The 22,073-nt window shown below is 42.4% G+C and overlaps 2 pseudogenes; both read left to right on the top strand.

The window, feature by feature from the left end:
* The first annotated feature begins 1,314 nt into the window (after positions 1–1,314).
* LOC123463816 lies at positions 1,315–1,405 on the top strand (annotated as a pseudogene).
* Positions 1,406–11,113: 9,708 nt separating this feature from the next.
* On the top strand, positions 11,114–11,959 carry LOC123463566 (annotated as a pseudogene).
* The last annotated feature ends 10,114 nt before the right edge of the window (positions 11,960–22,073 follow it).

Below are 22,073 nucleotides of genomic sequence, written 5' to 3'. Positions count from 1 at the left end.
TGAAGTCAGACAATTAAGAGAAAAAAAAATCACTCTCCATTTTACAATAGCCTAACTGAATTAGGATACCAGTTCTCACGAGTAGAAAAATACATTCCAGACCCTTTTTGGAGACTGACCTAGGCAGTAACTCAATTTTTCCCTCCGCCAAGCCCCAAGTCTGTCTTCCTCACTATCTCACTCTTGCAATAGTGGCATGAATGTCACGGGAGTAACCAGCTGCTTTCTGATTGGGTTTGCAGCCCCTCCATAGGAGGAGGCTTCACAGGCAAGCACTTAACCGCTAAGCCATCTCTCCAGCCCCATTTAACTCTAATTCAGTAGAGGGCACGGGAAAAGAGGACAAAGGGGGGTGGTAGAAGGAGATGATGTAAAATTTTCAATAAAGCTTTTTTAAATTTTTATCTAAAAAAGGAGTAGTTAGCATACCCCATAGCTCTTCGTGTTCTGTTTCCTACCATAAGATAGTAGAGCCGTAGCAAACTTGATCTCCCACATTTTTACCTGCGGTAGGCTTTTTACTTCAATCAACCAAGATGTTAACAAGCAGCTGCCCGCCTCTACCTTCCAGTTCTCCTTGAAATCCAGAGAAGTTCCTCTCTGAGGGTTAATACCAGGTCAGGGGACAAGAGTCGCCATTCTCAAAGGCTTTGTACCCGTGTGACTTGAAATACTACATCATGCAGGAGCCAGTCCTTGTAGGTATTGAGCAGCAGTGAGCTAGGTGCCCTGGTGCCACAGGGAGGTCAGGAGTGCCGCGGCTGCCAGCTGGCAGCATTGCAGGTGCCAGCCAAGCTCAGCAGGTTGCTGCTGCCACCCAGAGGTCGAGATGCTGCAGCAAAACAACTGCCATCCCCAGGCAGCCCTACTCCGAGGTGGTCAAGTGGTACAGTCACAGCAGAGTTATGACTATTGCCTCTGGAGGCAGAAATTCTGGATGTGACCCCTCCTTGCCTTCCATATCTCCTAGGAAAGCATGATGGAATGCAGATTTCATCCAAACCCTGTGGAGAAGGAGCCCAGGGAATATCATATCCAGGCTTCCAGCTCCTGAGATACAGGAGAGAACAGAGCCAAGTGCTGGGAATGTAGACTAACCTACTAGCAAAGTGTTCTGTGAAATGCAACTTCGGGGTTGAACAAGCTGATGCAAGTGTCTGTTTAAATTGAAACTGAAAACTTTCACTTGGAAGAGTTGATTTTTAAAATCTGTTATAACTTTTATAACAGCAATTATTATTATTAATTATATGAAAGTAATATAACTAGAACTTTACATTTTGTACTTTATGACTAATTTGAAGATGAATGTGAATGCTCACTTTGGCAGCACATATACTAAAATTGGAATGACACAAAGATTACCATGGCCCCTTCACAAATCTGTGAAGTGTTCCATATTTATTGTTTTGTTGTTGTTGTTTTTGTTTATTCGTATTTATTTGAGAGCAACAGACAGAGAGAGAAAGAGGCAGAGAGAAAGAGAGAGAGAATGGACGCTCCAGGGCTTCCAGCCACTGCAAACGAACTCCAGACGTGTGCGCCCCTTGTGCATCTGGCTAACGTGGGTCCTGGGGAATCGAGCCTCGAACCAGGGTCCTTAGGCTTCACAGGCAAGCGCTTAACCGCTAAGCCATCTCTCCAGCCCCATGTTTATTGTTTTAAAAAGAATGTGAAACATAATGTCACTCCAATAACGTTCCATCTTAGAGCGATCCCCTTTACGACGTATTCAATTTACCTCTACTGCTCAAGGAACTACTCTCATCTACCTATGTCCCATTCACTACATTGCAGCCACGCGCATTTCTTGATGTTCCTGAAGGTTCCTGCACGAGCTCCTGCCTCAGGACCTTTCCATATGATATCCCCTCTGACTGGAATTTAACTCTGAAAGTTGCTCATGGTTTATACCTAATTTTTTCAAGTATTTTATCAGAGAATCACTTTCTCAATAAAGTCATTCCTGGATGCCCTGTGTAAAAATTTAAAATAACCTCCATTCTGCTTTGACCATTCTTTCTCCAATGCTTATCCCCCCACACACACACCTTCTATCACGTAGCATTAACAGTGTGTCTATTTTCCTTACTTATGTGGTTTATTTTCTGGTACCTTTAAAACATGAGTTCCTCTAGGCACATACCTTTCCTGTTTGTTGACTTTGATGTTCTCAGCATGTAAAACACAAGACACATAAAAAGGTACTCAGTGATATTTGTTGAATAATAGATGAGAATGTAGTCATATAATGTCTTATGGAATTCTACCTACCATTAATTATATATACTTGAGTGATATCAAATCCACTAGAAATTGTTATCAACATTCCTTTACTATACTTATCCACAACAGACTATCCACACAGGAAATATCAGGTTTCACTATGGAAAGTGGCAACAAAAGTATTATTCTTTATTTTAGATTCTCTTTTCGTCTGACAAGGTTTTAACACCTCAGAAGCATTTCTTCTGCCTCTGTTCTTTCAGGAGGTTGAATACACAATTATACTTTGCCTGAAATTGGTCCTGGTAAGTTCAAAACTCTATAATCCCTTGACAAATACACTTCTGAGATTGAATGCTGCTTAACATATTTCCTTTGGGTTTAAGTCACTGTCTACATTGATTGGAGCATTTTCTTTATCCTTTGCTATCTTTTTTCAAAGAATAACAACATTCTCAAGATATTCTCAAGGTTATTTTACAGGCTACCACCTTTCTATAGAGTCTTTGCAAATAACAACTTTCCTAAAAGCTGTTTGGAACTGATCATTTGTTTACAAGGCAACTGTGCCAGAGATGACATCAGGTCAAGGGCAAGTTTGCAAGGGGCTTTGAGACATTATTAATTGGATATTTACAAGGGGTTTTTCAGAGTGGCTGCATGAGCTAGCTGACATGGGCCCCATGGGCCATTATAAATAAATAACTCATCAGGTTGTTACAAGGGAAAGATCACTATTAGTGAGTTTCATCTTCCTGGTTTATTTCACTAAGCTGGCAAACTTGTAGGAAATCATTACAGTTAATTTTCTGTGTAAACATGTATCAGTTCAAACTTATGACTCAAGCAGAGAAAAGGAAATTGACACTGGCCAAAACAAGACTAAAACTGAATTATATCTGGAAAACCCAGGGAGAAAGGCCTCAAGACTCACTGAAAGCTTCGTCCAGGAACTCATTTCTTCTTTTGCTCTCTTCTCTGGCCCTTTCATTGGGTATAATAAGGATGATTCATATGTTTGTAGCATGTCTACTAACAATATTTGAGCTAGTTTATAGTCGATTTATTCATTGAGAAAGGAAATACTCATGCATAGAGGTTCCCAGATAGGTTTTAAAATTTCGCCACAATTAGACTAGGTTAGTTTATATGACCAACATCCTTCCAATACTCACTATGGCCAGGAGGAATGACACGTTCTAATGGCTTTTACCTAGTTGGAATCCATGTCTGGTGCTAACTTGACATAGTAACTTTCCAAAGCAAATAGTCTACATAAGCAAGGTGAAGATGCCTGTACTTGTTTTGAAAACAAACAGAACACATATTTCTACATTAGGACAATTTGATGTGAAATGTGTTTGCTTTTGTGTCGTCCAAATTACAAAGTGTAGAGGGGGCTTCATTGACCTGTTTGGCACAGCACAGGATCTTGGAATGGATAAAAGTGGAGCTACCCCTAATGCTGGCCCAGAAGAAAACAGAGACAGGGAGCTTGTTAGAACTGGGAGCACCGTACCAGGTAACGTACTGATGAGAACAGTAGCTATTGAGGGACACGGGTCACTTCAGAACAGCCTGAGGAGGGAACTTGAGGAATTACTCGTGTGATGTTCACATTTTCTCTATTTCTTTTGGGATGCTTCATGATGCAGACCAAACTAAAAGCCCAACGATGCAGGAGCACAACTGTGTCCATGGGCTCTTCCTTCCAAGGCACTTCTGTGGAGAAAAGACACGGGGCAAGTTATAGTGATGCATGGAGAATGCTGTGCGTAGAATTCAAGCGAAAGACTGAGAACTATGAAGAAGAAAAGAAAAGAAAACCAACGCTGGGAAGACAACCAACTGGTGTGCTCTGCTCTCTATTCATTTGCCTTACCAGGAAACTGCAAAAACTGCATTCTAGGGCTAGAGAAATGGCTTGGCAGTTAAGGCACTTGCCTGCGAAGCCTAAGGGTCCAGGTTTGATTCTCCAGGTCTTACGTTAGCCAGATGTACATTGTGGTACATGCATTTGGAATTCATTTGCAATAGCTAGAGGCCCAGGTGCACCCTCTCTCTCTCTCTCTCTCTCTCTCCCTCCCTCTCTCCCTCCCTCCCACCCTCCCTTCCTCTATCTCTAATAAATACATGAATGAATAAAATGATTTTTTAAAAACTGCATTCTGTTCCAATGATCAGTATGTAAGTACTCTTCTACTCTGGTGATAAAGAGCATGAATCAGTGATTTTCCTTAATCAACTAGATGTTTGTTTTCAGTTCTATTACTAGTTTTCAGTTCTATTACTAGTTACCAAAGAATGTCAGGTAGTTGGCAGGACATAGTACTTAAATTCTAGGAAAGATTATTTGCCAAAACACACTGTCTGTAAAAGGTTGTCACATGGAGGATATTTCTTATCCCCTCCTTCATGAATACAAAACAAGAGAGAATGTGTTCACTACATACTGAATATTTTAAACAGAAGTAGGCCTTGTTTGTATAATCTGATATATTATATCCTATCGTTTCTTTTCACTCTTTGGGTAATCTTTGAACACAGTTCTAAGATTTTCTACCATGTTCGAAAATCCTTTTGGAAGCCAACAGAGCCTAGAATGGATTTAAAAATTTATTTTACCTCCCCACACACAGAAATGTCCTACATCCCAGAGTGGCTAATACTGTGACAGAATTCGTGGTAGAGAAAACAGAGCATATGTCATCCCCTTCTAGAGCTAGCTTTGGGAGATTCAGATGGACAAGTCCCACACAAGAGAGTCCTTAGCTTCCTCTGTCATACGTTGTTGATGGCAACAACAAAACATGAGATGATTGACTCAACCAGAAAAGAAAGGACCAATAGTCCAGGCAGATATGCAGTAAGGGTTAAGCACCATCATTAATTCATTTATTGAGTCCCTACTACATATGCACAAACCAATGTTTTTTTTTGGGGGGAAAACTGGACCTTTAAACAAGACAGGAAAGATCATCATTTCCATTTTCATATTCCAGAGGGGAAAGTAGACTCTGAGCAATGCCCATATACCATGAGCTGCATGGCTCCTGACAGCTGCTAGCAAGGAAAGGTAAAGCAGAGACCATCAAAGGTGTAGCCGGCAAATGGTTAAACCCTCCGTTAGTTTAACTAATGAGGAAAGTGTCCGAGGGAAGTCAGGAGGAAGTTCTAGCAAGAGCACCACAGGACAGCCCTCCAGGGAGACCTTGACCTTGAAAAGTGTTCTATTTGAGGAGTGGGAAGGAAGCTCGTGCTACAAGAGTGCACTGGATGAGGGGGGGCAGGGGAAATGCAGTCACAGAAAGAGCAGGTGGTGCTGGGGACAGACCGGCCCCATGAGTCCATTGGGTCGTTGTACAGGGAGTTTGATATTTCAAGTGGACTGTCCAGAGCAGAGCAACGGTGAGAGTAACTGTGTACTGTGTTGACAATAAGAGTGAAGAACTGGGGAGAAGGACAGGTACTGCTGTAACTTCCAAGTTTTGTGGTGAAATTAGGTCCTGTTATAACATTGCTGAGACATGGCTAGTGCAGAGGACTGTGTCTTCATAAATTGGTTAATGGAATTATCATGGTAGCTGTTTAGTTATCATGGAAATGGGTTTCTGATAAGGAGGCTGCGTTTGGCCCACCTTTTTTGGTCATGTACACAGTCATTTGTCCTGCCTTGTGTGAGTCAGCCCAGAGATCCTGGTCAAACACTACCACCATGCTATTGGATTTTCCAGCATCCAGAATAAGGAGTCATGTTTACCTTTGAATGAATGTGTGTGTGAATATATACATATACGTGTGTGTGTGTGTATTTCACAGCCTAGGATATTCTGTGTTAAGATAGACCAACTGGGAACCCATGGCAGTTACACAGGTGCAGGGTGGTGGTGGCAGACACCAGGGTGGTTGTTGCCAATCCAGAGGGTGAGAAGTGAGCACTTTCTCAATGCATTCTGAAGCTTATAAGATGTAAGTGACAGAACAGCACGTAAGCAATGCCTCTATTGCATTGTAAGACCCAGGGGTTGTTTCCAGAGATTTCCCAAGAAAATATTTGCATGCTAACAGGTCTGAATTGAAAGCATGGCATTGTTTGTGGGGCAAGTGTCAAGTGAGATTCTCTACCAATCAGAATGAATAAAGACTCTCAATCCAAGGTGAGGTCCTAGGTGAACTGAGGTGTGTAAATACTGATGAAAGAGTGGCTACAGATCTAGGCAGGAGATCAGCATATCTAAGAAGACAGGTATCAGGGAAGCCTAGCATACGTTGTGGTGATTTTGGCCGTGGTAGATGTAGGTATTAGGTGGTAGTTTGATAATTGTAGAAGACAAGCCCTGTGGGCTCAGAAACAGTTACGTTACAGAGATGCGAAGTACTAACATATCGCTAATAAACCCTCACTGGAGTCATACTGGCAGCATATCTAACCTGCCGCTTCACTACTGTGCTGGCCAGGCTGTTACAGGAGGTTGAAATCTTATTTAAGAAATGGATCAAGCGATGGGACTTGAAGCCGGGCAAGTTAAGATACTGAAACAATGCACTTCAATTCCTTATGTGTCTGGAAGATTCAAGCGCAAACAGAAAGTGGAAGTTAGTACTTGTTGCAGTCAGGTTCGCATTGCTGGTAGAAATCAAGAGCAGCTTGTGGGGGAAAAGAGGATTATTTTGGCTTACAGGCTCGAGGGGAAGCACTCCCTGATGGCAGGGGGAAACAATGGCATGAGCCGAGGGTGGACATCACCTTCTGGCCAACATCAGGTGGACAATAGCAACAGGAGAGTGTGCCAAACTCTGGCATGGGGAAACTGGCTATAACACCCATAAGCCCACCCCCAACAATACACCACCTCCAGGAGGCATTAATTCCCAAATCTCCATCAGCTGGGAACCTAGCATTCAGAGCACCTAAGTTCATGGGGGACACCCGAATCAAACCTCCAAACCTCCACAGCACAAAATGATCAAGGTCATTTTTATTCTTCTGCACCTCCACTGCCTCAGAGGCTGCACCAAACGCTTCTGCGGGGTAAACACCACCAGCGGCTTCTCTTGCTATTCCTATTAGTGTGTTTGGAGAAAAGAAGCAAATTATCAGATCTCTATATTTCAAACAGAGTCGCTTCAAATACACTGTGACTAGAACAAAAATAAGAGATGACAGCCACACCTAACATGACGTTTGAACCTGCACTGTGTGGTGGGCGACATGTTAACTGTCCCATGAGACCATAGTGAAGCCGAAACCTTCCTTCCATCCGGTCGCTGACTACAGTCACCGCAACTTCTCAGTGGCCGAGATGTTTGCATTGGTGGGGCTGCAAACTGATCTGCTGCATTGCCTGCCACGCAACAGTGCAGCATCTGCATGTCATGTAGTACTTAATACATGACTGTGGTCGTGAATGACGATGTCACTGGTCTATGTATTTACTGTACCACGCATTCAGTCCTTGTACTTGCTAGAAAAAGAGATGACTGTGTAGCAAACGTGTGGTGTGTTCATCAGCTCCAGCTCCAGCTGTCCACATCTCGTGGTCATAGCTTCTCTTCATGGTATTACCCTAAGTGATGTTTCCATTAACATAAAATCACCTATGGGCACATCTCTCAAAGCATGTTCCTGTCAGTATCTGTCACACGAGTGGTCAGTTTGTGTAGTAATGGTAAGGAATCATGGGAGTCATGTTTTTTTGTTCTTCCATTTGTTCTTTCTTTATTAATTATAGACCTACTTAATATGGATACTTCATGAGTTGGTACCATTCTTTCCCTCATCCCTGCCCCCTTCCACTGGGGGCTCACCTAGTGGGATGCAAGTACTCCCCATGGGGTTGTGGGCTATAGGTTGTGAGAGCAGCAGTCAGGTGTTGTGGGGAGGCAGTCCCTCCGGGCGTGATGTCCCAACCTGCGGCTCTTACAGTCTTTCGGCCCCTGCATCCACAAAGTTCTCTGAGCTGTGTCTACTTCAGTGATGAGCTCTTAGGAGCCTCTGGATCACTGTTTGGCTTTTTGGTTATTTTTGAGGTTGGGTTTCACTCTAGCCCAGGGTGACCTGGAATTCACTATGTAGCCTCAGGGTGGCCTTGAACTCATGATGATCTTCCTACCTCTGCCTCTTGAGTGCTGAGATTAAAGGTGTGCACCACCATGCCCAGGAGGAGTCGTGTTTCATTGAATTCTGGGAGCAGAATGTGGTTTGTCCAGAGACAATGTCTCCAAAGACCAGAGTGATTAATCTTTGTGTAGAGTCATTATGATTTGAGGAGAGTCACGGGCTGTGCGCTGTATTTAAAAAAGTCCCACCCACCTTCAGCGCGGGGGTGGGGGGTTTGCATCAGCTTACTGGGATGTCCATAACAAAATATCAAAGATTGTGGGGGACATAAATAAGAACAATGCCTTGTCTCACAGTCTGGGAGCTCAAAATCAAGATGCCAGCCTGGAAGGACACCACAGGCTTCCATTTCTGAACCAGAGCGATGCTATGGGAAATGAGAAGAAATCCAGTCCTCGCCTGGCAAACCCTCATGGTGCTGGAAAGTGCAATGGGAGCTACTGGGTGACAAACGTCACCAACAGCAAGGATAAGCAAGAGATCCGGCAAACCATACAATACACCGGCCTGATAAGAACTGTACGATTGTGCAACAGTGGCACAGTCTTTGTAGGTAACCAACTGCCCTCTGATTAGACATGAGGCCCTCTTAGTATCTTAGTAGAAGAGAGCTCAAAACTGGCACAGGGAACCAAGTCAGCACCTCCTAGTCATGACAATTAGTACCCAGAGAGAAGCCCCTGGCGTTCCCTGCGCTGCACGAGTCCAGTGGGTCTTCTGTCAAGCTCCCACGTATATCCTTTAATCAAAGTTGCTCCCATCCTTGGTTGGAGAATCTGCTTTATTTTACAGATACAGAGAATACTTGGGAAAGCCAAGATCACTCAACACGAGAAAAGACAGCCTAATGCTTGCAATGAGATGTGCCACCTCTACCACATCTCCCCTGGGGTCCAGAAGAAATTTAGCCTATGACAGGGGAATGTGAATTCGAAGCAAGAATGCCATTGTGAGCTTCTAGGTGGGGGAATTGACATCCGAATGAAGCTGGTAACAGTGCAAAGAACAGAGCATTGCCAATGGGTGACATTTTAGGCAATAGCTGTGCTAAGCACAGAGGCTATGAGAGAGATCATGACAAAAATGGGAAGTTCTGAGCCCTGGGAACAAAAAGGCAAGGGGAATGAGATTGTCTCTTTTTTGCCTTTATTTTTTTTCCTTTGGTCCTAGCTTCCTTTCACTAAGTACCAACCCCACCTATGTATTCTTGGTTTTCCTATCTCCTCTGAAATGCTACCATAGCAAAAATTCTGATATTCTCAGTTTCGTTAATCTTCCTTAATACAATCCCAGGAAACAAATCCTTCTGGTCACTTCTCCCATGTGCTATTCTGTCGCCTCTCTGAGACACGTTGGCATTACAACTGTTTCTTTTGATTACTTTATCTATCCAGTAGTTCCTCTGGATTTCTTGGTTAACATTTCTCCTTCCCTTTCTGCTGTCATATCCCATTCTGTCTCAGTAATTGTGGTGAATTATTTTCATGCCTAAGTTCACTTGTTGATTTACATGTGTAGAGAAAACTTTAAAGGTAGTATATTTCAAAGGAAGGAAACAAAATGCAAATTATGTACTGATTTCCAAGTTATGCAATGTGTTTTGGGGATGCAATTTCTCATAGTATTTCGAAAATGGGAATAGATTAATATGGGAACCCACACAGGATATCATGGGAAAGAGGCCTTAAATAAATTTAGGGATAGTTGTTATAAAATAGATTATAATGAAAGTTGCATTATTTGAGAATCTTTTACCAAGTGTTTGAGATTTATGTGCTAGCAATATTTTCTATATGCTGCATCTGAATTATCGAAAGAGATTGATAATAATACATTTTCATGGACGCCAGCATCCTATGTTCTGATTCTCCAGACCTGGGCTGAGGTTTAGAGATCTGCATTTTGAGCAACCTCTGAACATAGCCAAGTTTAGGAATTTGTTTCAAATGTATTGCCTGTGCCCAACATCAAGGCCTGAACACTGAGCTGCAATATGACCATTTTAGCCACTACTGTAATTTCTCCTGAAAGAATCGAAGCATATCTGTTGACTTTGCCTTTGAAATTGATGGAATAGAACAATCTTCTAGGTGGTTTTGGAAAGAAATGTCATGGTAGTAGTGTTCAGATGGAGAACTCCTAACCCATACCCCAACTAATAGTAAAAATACATAAATACATATAAATACAGGGAAAAAATGAAGTGAAAAGCAATGTTTCCCAACTGTATGCCAGGCACTGAGGATGAAAAACAATGGCCCTCAATTTCAACAGGTGGACAATCTCTCCACCTGCACTCTTCATAGGCATCATGGAAAGATACTTACATGAATAATAATCTTATGAATGCCAACCTAAGGCTGATAGAATGCCTCAAGACTAATGGTTTATAGAAGATAGTATGACTTTACCTCAAAGCCTTCAGAGTCATTCTCTTACCGAGGACTTTTGTGGCTCTGAGCACCATCTAAGTTTCCCCAGATACTGCTGTCAAAAAGCTCAGTGGGGGCTGGAGAGATGGCTTAGCGGTTAAGTGCTTGCCTGTGAAGCCTAAGGACCCCAGCTTGAGGCTCGATTCCCCAGGACCCACGTTAGCCTGATGCACAAGGGGGCACATGCATCTGGAGTTTGTTAGCAGTGGCTGGAAGCCCTGGCGCACCCATTCTCTCTCTCTCTCTCTCTCTCTCTGTCACACTCAAATACATAAATAAAAATGAACAAAAAAATTTAAAAAAAAAGCTTAGGGCTATCTGAGGAGCCGGTGTTGCCGAGATTGCCAAAATGTTTTGGAGCTTTTAACTGAATCGAAGAAAATCCAAAATAAATTTGAGACTGTAAAGACAGAAGCTGCAGCAAGGAAGATTCAGTGCCAATGCAACAAAAAAGACAACCAGAGTTAGTGGAAGGAAATCTTCCTGTTTTTGTGTTTCCCACTGAGCTCATCTTTTACACAGATGATCAGTCAAAACACAAGCAAATGTTGACTGTGTATAATACCTATGAATTTGCCTTAAAGTTCAAAGTTTTGTGTACTACTCCAAATAAGTACATCGTCATCGATGCTGCGGGTGCAGTAAAGCCTCAGTGTTGTGTTGATATTGTCATTCATCCTGTCGCTATGGTGTAATCGACAAATTTCATCTCCAAGTTTCCGAGCAAAGCCAGAGGAAGGCTTTAGGAAGGAAAGAGGTTATTGCCACTCTTCTCCCATCTGCAAAAGAACAACAAAAGGAAGAAGAGGAAGAAAGGATAAAGGAACATTTGACAGAAAGCATATCAAACAGAAGTGTCTCTTCAGGTCCTAGTTTATTAACTGTCTTCCTGGGAGTGGTGTGCATTGCGGCCCTGATGTTGCCTACACTGGGGGATATGGAATCGCTGGTGCCTCTCTACCTCCATTTAAGTGTGAATCAAAAATTAGTGGCTGCTTATATCTTAGGTCTTATCACAATGGCTATACTAAGAACATAAGCAAGGATTAAAACTGACTGACAAAGTAAATTTATCATGAATATGAATGTGGACTGCCTTTTATCTCTATCCCACTCCATTAACGCACTACAAAATTATTGAATGATTTCAAATAACTGCAAATGTATAATATATATTTTCAATTAGTGTTTAATTTTGTCTGAAGACTCTAGCTCTTTATGTTACAGACAATAAGAATACTTCTGAGTGATACCTATTGTGCAAATAACATTAATTAAAATTATTTTCTCTTCTTTAAAAAAAAAAAAAGCTCAGGGGTCAGAATATTCCCCCAGCCTGGCCCAGCTCATGGCCTTTTATTCCTCAGGGCTATTCCAAACTAGTATCTTCATAGATGGCAGTAAGTTGACTGATACGTCTTGACCACACTTTGGTACGTGTCACCTCCACAGTCTAAGAAATTTCAACACATAGGAGACTTGTCACTCAAGGCTAAGAGGAACAAGGCACAGCCCCACGTCTCCCCGGCCCAGGGGATAGCTGCTTATCTTGTATCTTATCTCACTACACCCCTGGAAACTTAAGCAGTGAGGTAGGCCCCCAAACCTACAGAACATCCTCCTTTTATCTCAGGTCAATTGATATGTATTGCAAAGGGATTTTAGGTACTTGCTACTTTCCTGTTCCCCAAGTCCAACTAGAATGTCATTCATGTTTTGGATGAGTGTGGTATGCTGAGAAACGTCACCATCACAGAGGCTGTCCAGGACGACACACTGTTAGCAGGAGAATTGATGTAGCCCATTAAACATGTCATTTGTGATCTTCCGTAGCAATGAAAATTGCTTCTAATTTCCTTTTCTATGGGCACAGGAAGAATTAGAATCTGAATACAAAGTCCAAAGATGAGTTTGCGATTGTCTGGTAGAGAAACACTATATCTGGAAACACAGGAGCACTGGGTCTAACCGCTGGCTGAACTTGCTACGACTTAACTGTGATTCTCTGTAACCCTCCTGGCTTATCCCAAGAGTGAATAAGAAATACTCTCAAGTCTTAGAGAGATGAATGTATATCAGATTAATGCCGCAGGTATTCACACTTGAATATTCTTGACTACCCCAGGGAGCTGGGGACCCAGTTTTAGTTTCCAAGATCTCCAGTCTGCTTTTTTTCAAATTGAGTGGCTCTAAGTCTGGAAACCAATGCTGTGGTTTTACCAGGTATTAATCATTTTGTTTCTATCAGACATTTGGAAGCTGGAAAAAATAACCATAGTATATATGTGGCTTCAAATAAGTTAGTAGACAATACTTTAAGCATGAATAGAAGCTAAGAGAATTGATGCTTCCTCTACCACCCTAGACAACCCATAGACCTGGAGGGAGACTGTCACTGACCCTACATCCTTGCTCCTAACCATGGTCCTGATGTTTCAGAATTTCCCAGAATCAAATCACTTCGGGAAGAACTGGCTATTTCCTCTCCCCAGTCATCTTGAAAATAGCCTTAGATTCCTTATAGAATGTTCTACATAAGACAGCTCTTACCTATAACCAGTTTATAGGATCCTTCATCAAAGCTTCCCAATTTTTCTCCTCAAAAATGTTGACTCTGGGCTGGAGAGATGGCTTAGCGGTTAAGCGCTTGCCTGTGAAGCCTCAGGACCCCGGTTCGAGGCTCGGTTCCCCAGGTCCCACGTTAGCCAGATGCACAAGGGGGCACACGCGTCTGGAGTTCGTTTGCAGAGGCTGGAAGCCCTGGAGTGCCCATTCTCTCTCTCCCTCTATCTGTCTTTCTCTCTGTGTCTGTCGCTCTCAAATAAATAAATAAAAAATTTTAAAAAAAATGTTGAGTCTGAGATGGGTATGGTGGCACATGCCTTTAATCCCAGCACTTGGGAGGCAGAAGTAAGAGGAACACCATGAGTTTGAGGCTACCTGAGACCATATAGTGAATTCCAGGTCAGCCTGAGCTACAGCAAGACACTATCAAAAAAGCAAAGCAAAGAAAAAAAAAAGTGAGCCTCCAGTTAGATTTGAAAACAAAGAGGCTGTATTTCTTCACTTTGGCAATTTGAATTATGTTTCAGCAAAATACACCTAGAATTTTCCTCCTACAGATGTCATTAAGCCATACATATGATAGATGGCCTGAGAGCTTAATGGGATTGTTGTTATGACATTAATCTTTTTTCATCAGTATGATGTATGTGAGGCTGGGAAACTTTATAAAGAAAAGACGTTTGAGGGCCAGGGAAATGACTCAGCATGAGGACCTAAGACCCCCTGAATTTGATCCCCAGCACCCACATAAAAAGCTTGGCATGGTCACACATGTCTGTGACCCCAGTCCTGTGAAGGGGACGACCTGAGACTCACTGGGGGTCCTACAGCCACTCTGACCAAAACGATGACAGCTTGAGTTTCAGTGAGCAAGTTCATCTCAAGGAGACGAGAAGGAAGTGTGACAGAGGGCAACACCCATGCTCTCCTCTGGCCCCCACAGGTGTGCACATGAGGCGCATGCACCTGCATACACATGTACATGCACACAATGCCATCACACCATGCACATATATGCATGTGCCGAAAATTACAAAGAAGGGGGGGAGGGAGGGAATTAACATGGGATATTTTTTTATAATCATGGAAAATGCTAATAAAAATAAAAATAAATTTAAAAAAAACTTACAAAGAAGAAAGTCACATTTAGCCACAGTTCTAGAGTTTAAGGCTTGGTGCGTGTATCGGCTGGGCTCTGGTGAGGACCTGATGGAGGGACACAATGGTGTAAGCACAGGTGGGAAGAAGTGATCACACCTTAAACCAAGAAGGGGGCTGGAGAGATGGCTCTGCAGCTAACGGTTCTTGCTTGCAAAGCCTGATGGCCTGGGTTTAATTCCCCGATACACACGTAAAGCGAGAAGCACAAAACGGCATATGTATCCAGAGTTTGTTTGCAGAGACTGGAGGCTTTGCTGTGCCTATCGTGTCTCTGTATCTCTCTTCCCTCTGTCTCTGCTTGAAGATAAATAAAAATATTTAAAAAATCAAAAAAATATTTTCTTCGGTATTCTGAAATTTCAATGGGATGATGTGATGAGCTATGGCTGATTTTATTGCTTCTTTTATTTTTTTTATTTTTTTATTTATTTATTTTTTTTGGTTTTTCGAGGTAGGGTCTCACTCTGGCTCAGGCTGACCTGGAATTCACTATGGAGTCTCAGGGTGGCCTCAAACTCTCAGAGATCCTCCTACCTCTGCCTCCCGAGTGCTGGGATTAAAGGTGTGCGCCACCACGCCCGGCATTGCTTCTTTTAAAAATTGATTCTGCACTCCTCTTCGACATACTATTTCTCCATTTTAGTTAAAATTTTCTCATTTTCCTTATCTTTTCTTTTTCTTTTGTTAAAGATTTTCTTTTTTAATATGTTAGTTTTATTTATGAGAGAGAGAGAGAGAGAGAGGCAGATAGATAGATAGATAGATAGATAGATAGATAGATAGATGATAGATAGATAGATAGATAGATAGATAGATAGATAGATAGATAGGATGGATGGATAGAGAGAGAGAGAGAGAGAGAGAATGAGTATGGCAGGGCCTCCAGAAGCATGTGCCACCTTGGCTTAAGTGGATCCTGGGGAGTTGAACCTGGATCCTTTGGCTTTGCAGGCAAGCCGCCTTAAGCACTAGGTCATGTCTCCAGCCCAATCTTCTCTTCATCTAGACTATTTACTAAGCATTGTGTTTTGACAGGACCTAAAATCGCCAGTGAGGGATTATCTATGTTAGTTTAGCCTCTGCACTTGTGTATAAGGGATTATCATGATTAAATTGATCAAGTCAGCACCACGCCATGGAGCAGGGTTCTGGACTGGACAAAGAGAAGAGAACGGGCTGAGCAGCAGCATTCGCCACTCTCTGCTTCCCCACCATGCTGAATGTGCCCGGCCACCATGCCTTCCCGACCAGGATGGACTGTAAGCTGAGATAACCCTTCTTCCCTTGCACTGACTGCTGTCAGGGGTTTCATCCCAACAACAAGGAGATAACTAACACAGCGTCGCAGTCCATGAGCGCTAGCTCACAGTTTCAGTTAAGGAATACTTTCTTGATAGGAATTTCATGAGAGCTATGTGCTGTGTGGCATCCCCTCATGGTGGGAGACATGTGACTTCTTGCTGTTCTTGTTCTTAATGGGTATCTTTTAAAAGATTCACACCGGGCGTGGTGGTGCACGCCTTTAATCCCAGCACTAGGGAGGCAGTGGTAGGAGGATCGCTGTGAGTTCGAAGCCAAGCTGAGACTACACAGTGAATTTCAGGTCAGCCTGAGCTAGAGTGAAACCCTGCCTTGAAAAACAACAACAACAGAAAGATCCTACAATTTCTTTGATATGTTAGTAATGTTCTATAAGAAGGTATTTGCTTCAACTAATATAACCCAGGGGTTTACTTTCTCAGTTTACAGTTTTCAGAGTTTTTGGTGAGCTAGTGTTAGTGTTGGTAATTATTATTCTCCAAATGTCTGTGATCATAAGGTAGATTGTCCTCCTCTGAGAGGATTGTTGTTTGAAGCCAGGTATGTTGGTGCACACCTTGAATCCCAGAACTCAGGAGGCAGAGGTAAGAGTATTGTTGTGAGTTCAAAGCCAGCTTGAGACTACATAGTGAATTCCCGGTCATCCTGGGCTAGAGTGAGACCCTACCTCGATAAACCAAAATAAGAAAGAAAGAATTGTTTGTTGTTTGAGTATTAGTTATCTGGTGGCAAGTTAGGGGTGTTTTTATTATTATAGGCTTGTTTATTTTTAAATTTTATAGTTTTTTAGAAGTTTATAAATATCACATTTAAAACAGCATTATAGTTTCCACTGAAAAATCATTGATGGGCCTACCAGAAAGCAGTGTCCCTGGATTGAAACTGGTTGACAGACAATTTAAATGCTCTTGACTCAAATAACTGAGTCTGGCTTCCAGAGAGAGGCAGTGATCACATTCAGAACGTATTTTTTTGTTTGGAATGTGTGTGTGTGTGTGTGTGTGTGTGTGTGTGTGTGTGTGTGTGTGTGTCTTCATTTCTCTCACTGGAGGCAGAATTATTTGTCTGTCTCCATAAGGAATTAGTTGACTGAGAGCTCTCTTTCTATAAAGTGGGCATGTTGGCACACAGCTACAATTCCAGCACTTGGAAGGTGAGGTGCAGGGCTTCGTCAATACTGCAGATTTCCCTGGAACGCTATTCTACAATGTCCCCTTAATTGGAGCGTTATGTTTCTACTTTCACTTTTCATTTGCCTGTGACATTTCATGGCTTATTTGGCCCAAATGGCTGTTCCTGGTGTGTTGCTAAATTTACACACATCTGTGGATGTCATCCAGATTTCATGTTGCAGGATGCCCTATAACCACCCATTTTCTGTTTGCATACCTTCTGATGCATGTGTGAGCGTGTGTGACATGCATGCTCGTTATTAAGAGAAGCTTGAATGAATGCACCCTGGTCCCCATGACCTGACCTCGCTGAGCATCTTCAGGAAAGAAGGGTTTGTTCTGGCTCACGGGTTGGGCGCTCAGTACATCATGACAGAGGAGTCATGGAATGTGGGAGCCTGGCTTTGTGGCAGCAGCAGCGTGAGGCTACTGCTCACCTATGGATGGACCAGGGAGCAGAAAGCAGGTAAGAAGTGGGGCAGGCAGTAAGCTAGAAAAGGGCTATAAGGGGGGAAGGAAAAGGGTGAGCTTAAGGGGATGGTTCTGTATATATGTAAGTAGATGGACAGATTACTGCAGGTGGAAAGGCCTAAGCGAGGTCGGGGGACAAGATTGAGTAAAAGGAATGTGGGAGGAGGCGTAATCAAAATCCAAGATATTGTGAATAAGTCACATGGTAACCTACTTTTTTGCATGACAGCACACACAGAATCCATACACTAGATCCATACACTTCTCTTTTCAGATGGCAGTGACCACTGGGATAACCCAAAAGGCACATAGTGCTGGGAAGAAGTGACAGAGGAATGTTCAGCACTAAAACATCTCTATCACACCTTCAAACGCTCAGGGTCCATTGAGGAAGAGATGGCAGAACGAATGTAAGAGCCAAAGGAAGGGTAGGAAAGTGCCAGTGCCAGGGATGGGGTATCTTCCAGTGAGTTGTGGGCCAGGGAGGTTTTTGATGTCCCCAAATTATTACAGGCTGTTGTCTAGGCTCTTGGTTTCCCACCAGGACTAGATGATAAGACCCTATTGCTGAAGACTCCACATGCCTGGGCTGCAAGGACACTGAGAAATCAAACCAGGACTGAGCTGAAAACCTTCTCCTGGTAGACCAGCTGACTGAAAGCTGGAAAAAGCTACACTTCATGAAGCCTTACGGGAGACAGAAGCCATCAATGGTGAAAGTAGTGGACACTGCAAGCCTCAAGCCAGCTATGCCAAATGTCCAAACGGATACATTAGTGGCATGTCTGTTGTGGGGGAAACTAACTGCTCTGTAATTGGATTTGAGGCCCACCCCTTGGGAGGGAATACATGCCTGGTACTGAAAACCTAATCAAAAGCCTAGGGTGAGGGAGGTCATGAGCATTAGGAGTGTAATGCCTGATCTTGTCTGGCTAAATGCATATATTTTGCTCACCAAACTACCCTGTAAGCATTTTACTTAATATTCAAACCCATATAGTAATGTTACTCTTCCTTTTGTTTAGGGAAACTTCTCTTTTCATAGTAGTGACCACTGGGATAACCCAAAAGGCACATAGTGCTGGGAAGAAGTGACAGAGGAATGTTCAGCACTAAAACATCTCTATCACACCTTGAAATGCTCAGGGTCCATTGAGGAAGAGATGGCAGAACAAATGTAAGAGCCAAAGGAAGGGTAGGACTGCTTACAATGCAATTGACCAGACAGAAATTGGCCTTGATATCCATGACCTTGCAGTGCCTAACAATACCTACACAAGACCCTCACAATAGGAGGAAAAGGTAATGACATCAAAATAAAAGACAAACTAATTGAAAGGAGGAGGGGATATGATGGAGAGTGGATTTGTGAAGGGGAAACTTGGGGAGGGAATTATCATGGTTTATTGTCTATAATTATGGAAGTTGTCAATAAAATAGTTCAAAAAAAAAAAGGGAAAAAAAGAAGCCAGGCAAGGTGGCACACACCTTTAATTGCAGTACTCATGAGGGAGTGGTAAGAGGATTGACATCAGTTCAAGGCCAGGCTGGGACTACATAGTAACTTCCAGGTCACCCTGAACTAAAGTGAGACCTTACCTCCAAAAAACAAAACAATAAGGAAGTAAATAAAAGAATAGAAGGAGAAGGAAAGATACAACTGTTTGTGTATCTGGTTCTTTTCTACAATTCTAACCCTGAGTATTCCTTTCTGACACAGTTTGTTTGACTAATTACTACAGGGAGCAATAATGTGTTTTTAATTCCCACAAAGAGTAAGTTTTATAGTTTTTATTATAGCTTCCTTTTTTACCAGAAACTTAACTCCAAATAAATGCAGCATCAACTGGAATTGAATATCAATCTTTATTATTCAATCCCTTTTAGTTGTTTAGGATAGAAATATTCATCCTGGGTCTAGAAAGATGGCTTAGTGGTTAATGCACTTGCCTGTGAAGGACTGAGATTCAATTCCCAGGACCCACCTAATCCAGATGCACAAGGTGGCTCATGCATGTGGAGTTCATTTGCACTGGCTAGAGGCCCTGGTGTGCCCATTTCTCTCTCTCTCTCTCTCTCTCTCTCTCTCTCTCTCTCTCTCTCTCTCTCCCTCTCAAATAAATAAATAATATAAAAAAGAAATAGTCACTCTGCTTCAACAGAAGGCATGTCGGAATGTCATGAAGGTCATTGGCTCAATCATAAATTTTAATTTGCATCACCATGTTAAAAGTAATCCAATTTACTTAAAAGTGAATATAACAAATTAAAATTAAAACCTTGATCTGGGGAAATGACTAATTAGAAATGTGCTTGCCACCTATGCATGAAGACTTGCATTTGGCTGCCCAGAACCCATAAAAATGCCAAGAATGGCAGTGTCTACCTGTTAGATCAGTGCTCAATAGGCAAGAGAAAGGAGGATCACTAGATAGTCTGGTCAAATCAATGAACTCCAGTGAGAGACCCTGTCTCAAGAAATAAGCAGAGGGCTAGAAAGGTTGCTCAGTGGCTAAAGGCACTTGCTTGCAAAGCCTGATGTCCCAGATTTGATTTTCCAGTCCCCACGTAAGGCCAAATGCACAAAATGAAGCAAGTGCATGGAATTTGTTTGCAGTGGCAAGAGTGGTGTGCCCATACACTCACACACTCTCAAACTTTCTCTCTCTGTCTCTCTCTATATGTATATGTGTGTGTGTGTGTCCACATACATTAAAATATGTCTATATGTATATCATATATATATATATGCTTTCAAATAATCAATAAAAACATTTTAAAAAAATTACTAGAAAGGGCTGGAGGGATGGCTTAGCAGTTAGGGCACTTGCCTGCAAAGCCAAAGGACCTTTGTTTAATTGCCCAGGACCCATGTTAGCCAGATGCACAAGGGGGCGCATGCGTCTAGAGTTCATTTGCAGTGGCTGGAGGCCCTGGCACTCCCATTCTCTCTCTCTGTCTGTCTCTCTCTGTCTCTCTCTCTCTCTCTCTGCCTCTCTCTCAAATAAATAAAAATCAATAAACTATTCTTTAAAAATAAGTAGAGAGCAAATGAGGAAGATACCTGACATCAACTCCATGTGCACACACATAAACGCTTGCACTCCCCCACACATGGCCATACACAAACACCTGACCCCACAGGCAGGCACACCATACACATATACAAAAAAAAAAAAAAGATAACAAATGTCCATTTTCTATCAGAAAAATGAAACTTGAAAATTTTTATAAATTTAAAAATTTTACAATATACTAGACCATGAATATGGCTGAAATTTAAAAATAAAAAATAAATAAGCCGGCATGCTTTTAATCTCGGCAGTTGTGGAGAAGAGGTTCAAGGATTGCTGTGAGTTTGAGGCCAGTCTGAGACTACAAAGTGAATTCCAGATCAGTCTGGATTAGAGTGATGCCCTACCTAAAATAATAACTAAATAAATAAATAATTTTTGCATAGATCATGGCATTTTGTAGTCACAAATATTGCTATTGTTGAATATTGTATGTTATTGAAAAATAAATTACAAGAACAACGGGCTGGCCCCCTACAGATGTTTGGTTTTCAGTGGTAACATTGTACTCTTTAGCTAAAAGGCCACTGATAAAGTCCAACGACAGATCGGACAGCGGCTGTACTGGCTATACTCCTTGCAACCAGAACCCACAGGGCCCCACTGCAGCTGACTAAAATGAGATGTTGTTTTATGTTTGTAATGGAGCAGTTGTGGGCTAGATCCCAGCGTGGTTACCTCTAGGGGTGATAGCAGCAGAGATACAGAGCTATGCAATGCCATCTGCTGGTGAGACTGTTTAACTCCTTGCACTACTTCCCAGAGGGTGGGAAAGATCCAACAATGCAATCTTTATTACATGGCTGATTTTCCTAAACCAGGTCATTAGGATACATTTGTTTGCTACACCAGCGAAATAAAAAAATATATATGACTAAAAGAAAACCACCTGTTTCTACATACAAAGAGTTGTTCAGTTTTAGAGTCTGGGACGGCAAGTTTTCTGTTCAGCATTGAATTCTTGATGCCAGATACTATTGGGAACACATACATCTGATCAATAATAGTAACGGGCCTTGTTACCGTCTTTACAAGGTCTTGGCTATACTTCCCTGGACCAACGGAAATTAGTTCCTGAGTCTGAAATGTTGGCATCATGCTCCCTTTGTCTCATCTAACTTATTTCAACTGAATTTTAGAAAGCCCTGGCATACTAGGAAAGGGGGATTTGGTTGCTCATTCACACCTCTGTTCTCTTCCAGCATCCAGGGTAACTTCAGACAGCTGAAGTGTTTCTCTGGGACACACTCAAGCCTGAGCTCCTGCCCAGCTCTCTGGCATTGTCAAATCGATTCCTTATTTCCCCATCATGGCAGGTTTGGCCATAGTGATGTGTGGTTCTCATAATGTTTTAAGTAACTTCACAATTTAGTGATAAGCCATATTCATCACTCTCTTCTGCCCCAGGGGCTGGGTTCTAGACCACTGAATTTATTTTTGAATAATACAGTGGCAAGCAATGTGAAGACTTGCAGAAGGCTATAATGTACATCGAGAGAGAATGGGAAAGATGGGGGGGAGACAGAGAGAG

The sequence above is a fragment of the Jaculus jaculus genome, chromosome 9 (assembly GCF_020740685.1).
Source record: "Jaculus jaculus isolate mJacJac1 chromosome 9, mJacJac1.mat.Y.cur, whole genome shotgun sequence".
Lineage (NCBI taxonomy): Eukaryota > Metazoa > Chordata > Mammalia > Rodentia > Dipodidae > Jaculus > Jaculus jaculus.
This window is presented reverse-complemented; position numbering and strand designations above follow the sequence as displayed.